The sequence below is a fragment of the Odocoileus virginianus genome, chromosome 19 (genome assembly GCF_023699985.2).
Source record: "Odocoileus virginianus isolate 20LAN1187 ecotype Illinois chromosome 19, Ovbor_1.2, whole genome shotgun sequence".
Classification (NCBI taxonomy): Eukaryota; Metazoa; Chordata; class Mammalia; order Artiodactyla; family Cervidae; genus Odocoileus; species Odocoileus virginianus.
The window spans coordinates 48,202,896-48,213,969 of NC_069692.1; the positions used below are offsets into that span (position 1 = coordinate 48,202,896).

The window sequence follows — 11,074 nt, forward strand, 5'->3', positions numbered from 1 at the left end:
AACATCTGTCCATGGTGCTCAAAACTTCCACAAAGGCGTTGTTCTCATTACCTGCATCCGAAACGCAAAGTTGCTCGCTACCCATCACCATCTTACACATTCACAAATGTCGCCATCACAAGAGTCTCTGGAGCAGGCAGAGCTGGCTAGGATTATTTGCTTCTGTCTTGGTCCATTTGAACTGCTTGAACAAAATACTGTAAAAATGAGTGGTTTACCAACCACAGACACTTATTTCTCCCAGTCATGGAGATTCAATGTCTAAGATCAAGTGCAGCAGGGTCAGGGTTGAGTTCTCTTCAGGGTTGTGACCAGCTGGCTTCTCTTGTATCCTCACATGTTGAAACAACTGCTTAGCTCTCCATCCCCTGGCGAGGGCACCATCCCATCATGAGGGCTCTTCCCCTAATGTGTCATCCAAATTGAATCACTTCCCCAAAGTCCCACCTCCACATAGTATCATGCTGGGGATTAGCTTCAACATATGTCTCTGAAGGAGGACAAAAACTGTATAAAGCATCCCTCCTGGTCAATTTCTCTAAAAGCAGCATTAATAACAGCAGCTAACACACAACTCTTATCAAGCACAAGCATTGTTTGAAGAACTCTACCATATCAACAAACAATATGCTAAATGAATTTTTAAATATATATTACTGGAGGTTGTCCACTAATAGTCAAATGCCCTTGTTAAAATGGAAAAAAGGAAGCAATTCTTTTAAACCCAAGCCTTGTATGCCAGATTACATGAGTTACAGACTGTGTAAGTACCCCTTATTCTGTTGGCAACAACAAAGAGAAAGCAGTATCAATAAACCCTTAGGCCCCAAAGAGATTACTTTCTCTAAACATTGACCGGCATTGTTAAATTGTTGTGCCGATTACAAACAGAATCTCACGTGTAGTTGAAAATCCTCATGAAGACCCCCAGGTAGTTCTTGTTTTGAGTGACAAAATGCAAGAGGTCAAAACTGGGACCCTGATCATTTGACCTCAAATTTATCATCTGACCTCAAACCCAGGTCTCTTTCTCTCTCCAATTTGTGCTTTTGTATAACAATGACCACTTGATTACTCATCTTTAAAAATGTGTGTAATCAATTCTATCTAACCGTCACCGACAGTGCATATTCAGAAACCAAGAGTGCACCCCACATGATGACTATTATCGTCAATATCATAGCTGCAGCCACACTTACAGAACAGTTACTATGTTATTGTTCTAAGGGTTTGACACCTATCAACTCAACCACAAAGACTTTAAATGCTAAAATAACTTACAGATACTTATTATCCATTCAACCCTTTTTACGTCTGTGGAGAACAGCTATATAAGAAAGAATGTTAGCTGTGGAATAAAAAAAAAGGAATTGGATAAAAATTCAGTCCATACTTACTGGCTGTATGACTTTCAAAATGTTTCTCACTCTCTGTTCAGATCTTGTAGGGTTGTGGTGTGGAGTATGTTTAGTGCACTGAACAGAACCTGGTTTGTGATAATCCCTACAAAGCATCTCTTAGTTTCAGGAGCAGCAGCAGGAGGTGAGTGATGGTGTCAAATTCATCACATAGGTAACCAGTGAGTGGGTATCCAGGATGTCTACTCAGGTCTCCTTGTTCTGAAGTGAAGTGAAGTGAAAGTTGTTCAGTTGTGTCTGACTGGTTGCGACTCCTCAACTGTATAGTCCATGGAATTCTCCAGGTCAGAATACTGGAGTGGGCAGCCTTTCCCTTCTCCAGGGGATCTTCCCAACCCAGGGATGAAACCCAGTCTCCCACATTGCGAGCGGATCCTTTACTAGCTGAGCCACAAGGGAAGCCCAAGAATACTGAAGTGAGTAGCCTATCCCTTCTCCAGGGGATCTTCCCAACCTAGGAATCAAACTGGGATTTCCTGCCTTTCAGGCAGATTCTTTACCAACTGAGCTATCAGGGAGGCCCCTGCTCTGAAGCGGTTCTTTATCCTGAGTGCCGTGTGCACTTGGCAAGGTTGACCTGGGATTCAGGTAACTCCTAAACTCGGTAGCCAGCAGGGCTGGCAGAAGCATCTCCACACCGAGGTTTCAGTGTTTTATTACTGCCACTTTCTAAATACTCAAGTGCTACAGCGTGACAACACCTTGACTGCAACGGCCCTGACACCTAGGTGATTGAAGATTGTGTCAGAAGGTGGATTTCATTTGGAATTTGAGGGATTTGTTTTCGGTTAGTTAAAGAGAGACTCTAAGCAACTATACCATAGTTTGGGAACAATAATTGCACAGGCTTAATTGCAGTCTATTTAAATAGAATTCTAAGCACTTTCCTTGCAAAATAATGGACTCAACTTTGCAGCCCTTAATTCTATTTCTGCTTCAGAATCAAGAGATTTTAATGAGCTTCTTTTCTGACTAAATCTGTGTGGGTAAATTCCTAGATTGAGGCTATAAACTTCTGATGAGCAGAAGAATAAAAGCACAAACACCCTGTTCATTGTGCTTAAGGGATTCATATTTCATTTAGAACCCTGAATACACATCCAAGCCAAATCATACTATTTTTGGCACTTCAGAAACAGAAACTAATAATGTACATGTTTCAGGTGTCCAACTGCATGCTCATAAATTAATTTTTTTATGAAAATAGAGGCAACTAATTCAAGCTATTGGGCCACCATATTTAGAAGAAATTGTACTTGAAACATTGACAATGTTCTATTATTTTAATTCTTATATTTTGGAGGTGACATGCTTATATAACGTGCTTTTACCTACAGGAACAAGATTTACCTTTAAAACATACGGGAGATATTTTCTTATTTGAGAAGATGCTATAAATCCTCTTTAACCTTGTGTGGTGTAAAATGTTTGTGTCCCTCCAAAATTTACATAATGAAATCCAGCCTCCCAATGTGATGGTATTCAGTAGTGAGATCTTTGGGAGGAAATCAGGTCATAAGAATAGTGATCTCAAGAATGGGATTAGAAGATCTCATCACATACACAAAAAAAAGTTGTAACTATATGGTGATAAATGTTAACTAAACTTATTGTCATTATCATTGCACAATATATGCATATATTGAATCATGTTGTATATCTAAAACATATAATGTAAATGTCAATCATACCTCAACTAAAAAAAAACTGTGGGATTAGTACCCTTGTAAAAAGGACCCCAGAGAGCTCTCCCACTCTCTTTCTGCCCTACAAGGATACAATGAGAAGTCAGAAGTCAGCAACCCAGACGAGGGCTCTCACCAAGCACCAAATCTGCTGGCACCAGCCTTCAGAATCTTGACAAATAAATTTTATTATTTATATCACCCACTATTGGTTACTTTGGTGTAGTAGTCTAAAGGGTGGCAGAATATGCCACCTAAAAATATATCACTTTGACATAAGGATTATTTCAAGCTAAAGGCACTTAAAAGCCAGCAGATAGAAGAGAGACCCTCTAATCTGCCCCCTTTCTTCCTGAAAGAAGGAGATAAATCTCCCTTGTGAAGATGTATTCCCTATACCAGTAGAAAGGAGACATTCTTATTACCAGAGATGAGGAGCTGAGGTTGAGGAAATCTGTACCAACAGACCTTGGGAAAATAATTGGGATCTTCCGTTAGCATCCCCACATACAAGCCTCTCTGTTCAAGCTAGTATAAAAGCTTCATTTTGCCACTTCTTTGAGATCATCATGGGCTGCCATATCACATAAAACTTACACATTAACTTTGTTTTTTCCCTCTTTTCCTGGCTAATTTTGTTTCTTTCCAGTCTGTTTTAGGCCTACTTAATTCTCAGGGTCAGCTCGAGACCCTACATGTTGCCTCCCTCACAGTTTCTGGACAATGAAGGTGTCACCTTCAAAGCCTGGGATGCCCCATGTCTACTGTCTCAAGGGCTTGTGGGGAGGGGTCCTGGGAGAACTGACCAAAGCTAGCAGAACATAAAAATTCTTAAAAAGTCAGCTCTCCCGAGTCTCTAGCACTAATCAAGAGGGAAGAATTTTCTTCTTGTCCTTTCTGTTCTATGGTCAAATTGGCAGGAGAAAAACATTTGTAAAAATAATTAATTCTCTGCGTTGCAACTCTTGTGAGTTTTGTTTTGGGTGCCCAGAGATGACTGATCCTTTCCCTCTCGGGGACATTTTCTTCTATGTGTGTTTTACGTACTGAAAGCTTGATGGGCTTTGCCTTTGCCAATGGTCAGAGTGAAGGCCCCAAGAATGGGCAGGGCAGAATGCGGCAGCACTCCATTGGCCGCTGGCATCCTACTGCAGTTAGGGGTCCTCTGGGAGCTTTGCCTAAACCTTTGTTTTGGCTGCCAGTGGGAGTAGCTCTGAACCTTGAGAGGGCTGCATCTTTTGCATCATCTTTAGGGTTGGCTCATGGGATCATAGGGAAGCCATTGAAAGCCTTGTTGGTTTTAAGCCATAAAAAGGTTTCTTGGCCTGGAGTCACATTGAAATAGTCACATTGAAATCTTGCGAGATTTGAACTTTTATATCTCAAACAACTTTTTAGAGGTCTGCCATCCTAAACAAGGGACTTCTCACATGGTGCTAGTGGTAAAGAACCTGCCTGCCAATGCAGGAAACATAAGAGACACCTGTTTGATCCCTGGGTCAGGAAGATCCCTTGGAGAAGGAAATGGCAATCCACTCCAGTATTCTTGCCTGGAGATTCCCTTGGACAGAGGAGCCTGGTGGACTGCAGTCCACAGGGTGGCAGAGAGTCAGCTGAACATAAAGCAACTTAGCACACATGCATGGACATCCTGAACAAATGTCCTATAGTCCCTTATGGGAAGATCAGACTGAAGGGGAAGAAATTAGGCAAAGATGAGCATCAACTCATATAAATTAGTAAATGTGTTTCTCTATTTATACCTAACTCATAAGTACGTCAGTCGCTCAGGCTTGTCCAACTCTTTGCAACACTATGGACTAGAGCCTGCCAGGCTCCTCTCTCCATGGGATTATCCCAGCAAAAATACTGGAGTAGGTTCCCATTTCCTCCTCTGGGGGATCCTCCCAACCCAGAGATAGAGCCCACATCTGTGGTTCCTGCCCTGGCAGGTGGATTCTTTACCACTGAGCCACCTGAGAAGCCCTAAGAAAAATAAGAGCTTAAGTATTCATATAAATCTCAGAAACATAGCAATAAATCCCAATGTTTTTCAAGTTTGTGTGGTCTGGGATAATTTTCAATAAATAAAAGCTAGTTTAGGTTGGGATCAAGATGGCAAAGGAGTGAAGCAGAGCTCACCTTTCTCCACAAAAACATTGAAAATACATCTACAAGTGGAATGATTCACACAGAACAGCTACTGAATGCTGATAGAAGACCTCAGATGTATAAAAAGACAAGAAAACTTCTATGTAACTAAATAGGACAAAAGGGAAAAGAAAAAGAAGGAGTCAGAACAGGGCCTGTGCCCTGGGGAGTGAGCTATAGAAAAGGAAAGATACCCACCCCCTGGGAAGGCCGCTCACCAGTGTCGAAATTAGACTGGACAGAGGGGGAGCTCAGAGCCTAAGAAGGGAGGGCAGCAACTGGTTTGTGAACAGCAAAACATAGAAGGAATCAATAGCAAAGAAAGAACCAATAGCAAAATAACTGAGGCAGAAGAATGGAAAAATGACTTGGAAGATAGAGTAGTGGAAATCTCTGCATGGAAAAGAATAAAGGAAACATAATGAAAAGAAATGAGGACAGTCTCAGAGATCTCTGGGACAACATGAGTTGCACCAACATTTGAATCCCAGAAGAAGAAGAAAAAGAGAAAGGGCCTGAGAAAATAGTTAAGGAGATCATAGTTCGAAACTTTCCAAATATGGGAAAAGAAACAGTCAACCAGGTCCAGGAAGTGTAGAAATTTCCATACAGGATAAACCAAGGAAGAAAACGCTGGAACAATCAAATTAACAAAAATACAAAGACAAAATATTAAAAGCAACAAGGTTCATAAAAATAGTAAGTAAAGTAAATAAATAAATGCAACAAAAGAAAAGCAATAAGTAACACACAAGGGAATCTTCATAAGGTTATCGGCTGATTTTTCAACAGGAGTTCTGCGGGCCAGAAGGGAGTGGCAGGATATATTTAAAGTGATGAAAGGGAAAAATCTACAACCAAGAATACGCTACCCAGTGAGGCTTTTGCTGAGATTCCACAGAGAAATCAAAAGCTTTACAGACAAGCAAAAGTTAAGAGAATGTAGCAACACCAAACCACCTTTACAACAATTGCTAAAGTAACTTCTCCAGGCAAGAAACAAAAGAGAACAAGAGAGGAAGGGAAGAAAAAAGACCTCCCAAAACAATTAAGAAAATGGCAATAGGAACATATATATCAATAATACCTTAAATGTAAATGGATTAAATGCTCCAGCCAAAACACATAGGTTGGCTGAATGGATAAAAAAACAAGTCCCCTATGTGTGCTGTCTACAAGAGACCCACTTCAGAACTAGGAACACATACAGACTGAAAGTGAGGGGATGGAGAAAGATATTTCATGTAAATAGAAGTCAAGAGGAAGTTGGAGTAGTAATACTCATATCAGACAAAACAGTCTTTAAAATACAGACTGTTACAAGAGACAAGGAAGGACACTATATAATGATTAAGAGATCAATCAAAGAAGAAAATATAACAATTGAATTATTTATGCACCCAACATAGAAGCACCTCAATACAAAAGATTGGAGAAGGCAATGGCAGCCCACTCCAGTACTCTTGCCTGGAAAATCCCATGGATGGAGGAGCCTGGTAGGCTGCAGTCCATGAGGTCACAAAGAGTCAGACACAACTGAGCGACTTCATTTTCACTTTTCACTTTCATGCATTGGAGGAGGAAAAGGCAACCCACTCTAGTATTCTTGCCTGGAGAAACCCAGGGACGGGGGAGCCTAACCGGCTGCCATCTATGGGGTGGCACAGAGTCGGACACGACTGAAGCAACTTAGCAGCAGCAGCAGCAATACAAAAGATAAATGCTAACAGCCATAAAAGGGGAAATCAACAGTAACACAATAATAGTGGGGCACTTTAACACTCCACTTACGCCAATGGACAAATTATCAAAACAGAAACTTACTAAGAAAATACAAGCCTTAAATGACACATTAGACCATATAGACTTAATTAGTATTTATAGGACAATCTATCCAAAAGCAGGAGACTAAACTTTCTACTCAAGTGCAACACGGAACATTCTCCAGGATAGATCACATCTTGGGTCACAGATCAAGTCTCAATAAATTTAAGAAAATTAATACTGTAATCCAGCATCTTTTCTGACCACAACACGATGAGATTAGCAATCAATTACAGTGGGGAAACTGAAAGAAACATAGACACATGGAAGCTAAACAATATACTACTAAATACCAATGGATCACAAAAGAAATCAAGAGGAAATTTAAAAATACATAAAGACAAATGAGAATGAAAATGCAATGACCCGAAACCTATGGGATGCAGCAAAAAATAGTTCTAAGAGGTAAGTTCATATCAATATAATCTTACCTCAAGAATTAAGAAAAATCTCAAACAACCCAACCTTATGCCTAGAGCAACAAGAGAAAGAAGAACAAAGCCCAAATTTAGTAGAAGGAAAGAAATCATAGAGTGAGAGCAGAAATAAATGAAAAAGAAACAAAGAAATAATAGCAAAGATCATTGAAACTAAAAGCTCATTCTCTGAGAAGATAAATTTGATAAACCTTTAGCCAGACTCATTGAGGAAAAAAAAGAGGACTCAAATCAATAAAATTAGAAATGAAAAAGGAGAAGTTAAAATTGACACCACAGAAGTGTAAAGGATCATAAGAGACTACTACAAGCAACTGTATCCTAATAAAATGGACAACATGGAAGCAATGGCCAAACTCTTAGAAAGATACAATCTTCTCTAAACTGAACCAGCAAGAAATAGAAAATATTAAAAAAAACTGATCACAAGCAATGAAATTGAAACAGTGACTGATAATCTTCCAACAAACAAAAGTCCAGGAAAAGATGGCTTCACAGGCAAATTCTATCAAACATTTAGATAAGGATTAACACTCATTCTTTTCAAATTCTTCCAAAAGACTGCAGAAGAAGGAACACTACTAAGCTCATTCTATGAATCCACCATCACCCTGATACCAAAACCAGACAAAAATATCCACCAAAAAAAAATTACAGGCCATTATTACTATTGAACTTAGACACAAAAATTCTCAACAAAATCCTAGCAAACAGAATCCAACAGTACATCAAGAGGATTATACACCATCATCAAGTAAGGATGCAAGGATTCTTCAATATATACAAATAAATCAATGTGATACACCATATTACAAAATTGAGGGAAAAAAACCCATATGATCATCTCAACAGATACAGAAAAACCTTTGATAAAATTCAACACCCTTTTATGATAAAAGCTCTCCAGAAAGTGGGCATACAGGGAACATACTTCAACATGATAGAGGCCATATATGACAAACCCACAGCAAATATCATATTCAATGGTGAAAAACTGAAAGCATTTCCTTTAAAATCAGTAATAAGACAAAGATGTACACTCTCACCACTATTATTCAATATAGTTTTGGAAGTTCTAGCCACAGAAATCAGAGAAAAAAATTAAAGTAATACAAATTTAAAAGAGGAAGTAAAACTATCACTGTTTGCAGATGACATGATACTATACATAGAGAACCCTAAAGATGCTACTGAAAACTACTAGAGCTCATCAATGAATTTGGTAAAATTATAGGATACAAAATTGATACACAGAAATCTCTTGCATTCCTATACACTAACACAAAATATCAGAAACAGAAATTAAAGAAACAATCCCATTTACCATCACAACAAAAAGAATAAAATACCTAGGAATAAATCTACCTATGGAAGCAAAAGACCTGTACTCAGAAAACTAAAAGATACTGATGAAAGGAATCAAGGACAACATAAACAGAGGGAGAGATATACCATGTTGATTCACCATAGTCAAAAATAAACTCAAAACGGAATAAAGCCCTAAATGTAAGAATGAACACTATGAAACTCTTTCAGGAAAACATAAGCAGAACACTCCTTGACAGAAATCACAGTGAGACCTTTTCTGAACCACATTCTAGAATAATGAAAATAAAAACAAGAATAAACAAATAGGATCAAATTAAAAGCTTTTGCACAGCAAAGGAAAACTATAAACAAAATGAAAAGACAATCCTCAGAATGGAAGAAAATATTTGCAAACAAAACTACTGACAAGAGATTAATCTCCAAAATATACAGACAACTCATGCAGCTCAACATCAAAAAAACAAACCTAAGAGAAAATGTCCAAATAGACATTTCTCCAAAGAAGACATGCAGATGGCCAACAAACACATGAAACAGTGCTCAACATCACTAATTATTAGAGAAATGCAAGTCAAAATTATAATGAGGTACCAACTCACACCAGTCAAAATGACCATCATCAAAAAATCCATAAACAATAAATGCTGGAGAGGGTGTAGAGAAAAGGGTACCCTCCTACACTGTTGGTGGAAATATAGTGGTACATCCACTATGGAGAATAGTATGGAATTTCCTTCAAAAGCTAAAAATAGAGCAATCATGTGACCCAGTAATCCCACTACTGGGCATACATCCTGAAAAAACCATAATTCAAATAGATACATGCACCCCAGTGTTCATTGCAGCACTATTTACAATAGCCAAGACATGAAAGCAACCTCAATGTCCATCAACAGGAGAAAGAATAAAGAAGATGTGATACATATGTGTGTGTATGTTTACACAATGGAATATTACTCAGCCATAAAAAAGAACAAATAATGCCATTTGCGGCAACATGGATGAACCAAAGATTGTCATATTGAAGTCAGACACAGAAAGACTAATATCATATGATATCTCATATGTGGACTCTTACCAAAAAAATGGTACAAATGAACTTATTTACAAGACAGAAGTAGTCACAGATGTAGATAACAAACTTGTGGTTACCAGGGAATAAGAGGGGCAGGGATAAATTGGGAGCATAGAGAACCTACTGTGAAGCACAGGGAACTCTACTCAATACCTTGTAAGGGTCCATATGGAAAAGAACCTTTGAAACAAAGAGCAGCTCTTCAGCCTTAACCTGTGTGCCGCCATCGCCGTCATGCTAGGCGCCACTGTCTGCCACTGTTCTGTAGCTGCAGCCGCAGTCGCCCGGGCCAGCCCTCGAGGCTGCTGCACCCCACTCTGGCCCCCGGTCCCGCCACCGCTGTCCAGTCACTTCGCTGCTACTCCCATGGGTCACATGAGACAGGCAAGGAGTTTGATGCTCGCCGGGTGACATACTTCAATAAGCCAGATATTGATGCTTGGGAGTTGCCTAAAGGGATGAACACACTTGTTGGCTATGACCTGGTTCCAGAACCCAAAATCATTGATGCTGATTTGCTGGCATGCAGACATTTAAATGATTTTGCTAGTGCAGTTCACATCCTAGAGGTTGTTAAGAACAAAGCAGGACCTCATAAGGAAATCTACCCCTATGTCATCCAGGAACTTAGACCAACTTTGAATGAACTGGGAATCTCCACTCCAGAGGAACTGGGCCTCGACAAAGTGTAAACCCCATGGGTAAGATGGGCTTCCCAAGGACTTATTGATAATGCTACTTGATTGTAAACACTCACCTGGAAATAATAACATATTACCTTATTCGAACAACTTTTCTTTTGTTGAGTACCAAACCATGTAATGTAACTTGGACTTTAATAAAAGGGAAATGAGTTTGAACTGAAAAAAATAAAATAAAACAAAGAGTAGTATATGTACATATAACTGATTCACTTTGCTATACACCTGATACTAACAAAACATTGTAAATCAACTATACTCCAATAAAATTTTTCTAAAAGGCCAGATTAAGTTTGTTGGCTTAATAAAAATAGGCATGACTTCAGAGTTGTCTGCATTAAACATACTGCAGTCATGCAAATTTTTCTACCTAGGTTTACTAGTCAAACAAGCTTATGTTATCTCTATTAGATGTTGAAGATTGTAAAATTATAAATTCAACATGAGACTTAAA

The 11,074-nt window shown here is 39.0% G+C and overlaps 1 pseudogene; it reads left to right on the top strand.

Moving 5' to 3' along the window:
* Window positions 1-10,153: 10,153 nt before the first annotated feature.
* Window positions 10,154-10,803, top strand: LOC110139329 (cytochrome c oxidase subunit 5A, mitochondrial pseudogene; annotated as a pseudogene).
* Window positions 10,804-11,074: the final 271 nt, after the last annotated feature.